This window comes from Cucurbita maxima, unplaced genomic scaffold (genome assembly GCF_002738345.1).
Source record: "Cucurbita maxima cultivar Rimu unplaced genomic scaffold, Cmax_1.0 Cma_Scf07759, whole genome shotgun sequence".
Lineage (NCBI taxonomy): Eukaryota > Viridiplantae > Streptophyta > Magnoliopsida > Cucurbitales > Cucurbitaceae > Cucurbita > Cucurbita maxima.
This window is the reverse complement of record NW_019279774.1, coordinates 284-581: the sequence shown is the minus strand read 5'-3', so window position 1 is coordinate 581 and position 298 is coordinate 284. Positions and strand designations below refer to the sequence as shown.

At 40.6% G+C, this 298-nt stretch overlaps 1 non-coding gene across 1 annotated transcript; it reads left to right on the top strand.

Moving 5' to 3' along the window:
- The first annotated feature begins 24 nt into the window (after positions 1-24).
- On the top strand, positions 25-97 carry TRNAA-CGC. Its single transcript has one exon. It is a non-coding gene; the product is annotated as a tRNA-Ala (tRNA).
- Positions 98-298: the final 201 nt, after the last annotated feature.

Below are 298 nucleotides of genomic sequence, written 5' to 3'. Positions count from 1 at the left end.
CGGGTTTTATGATATAAGAATCATGGGGATGTAGCTCAGATGGTAGAGCGCTCGCTTCGCATGTGAGAGGTACGGGGATCGATACCCCGCATCTCCAAAAATTAGACTATTTATTATTAAATATATTTCTTTTCAATTTTTCCTTATTCATGACCTGTTGTGTAGCAATATTTCTTCATTTTCACTATTATTGATGACGAAAAATTTAGGATTTTGTGGTGCAAAAATTGTGGGGATGCAGCTCAGATGGTAGAGGGCTTGCTTAGCATGCGAGAGGTACGGGGATCGATACCCCGCA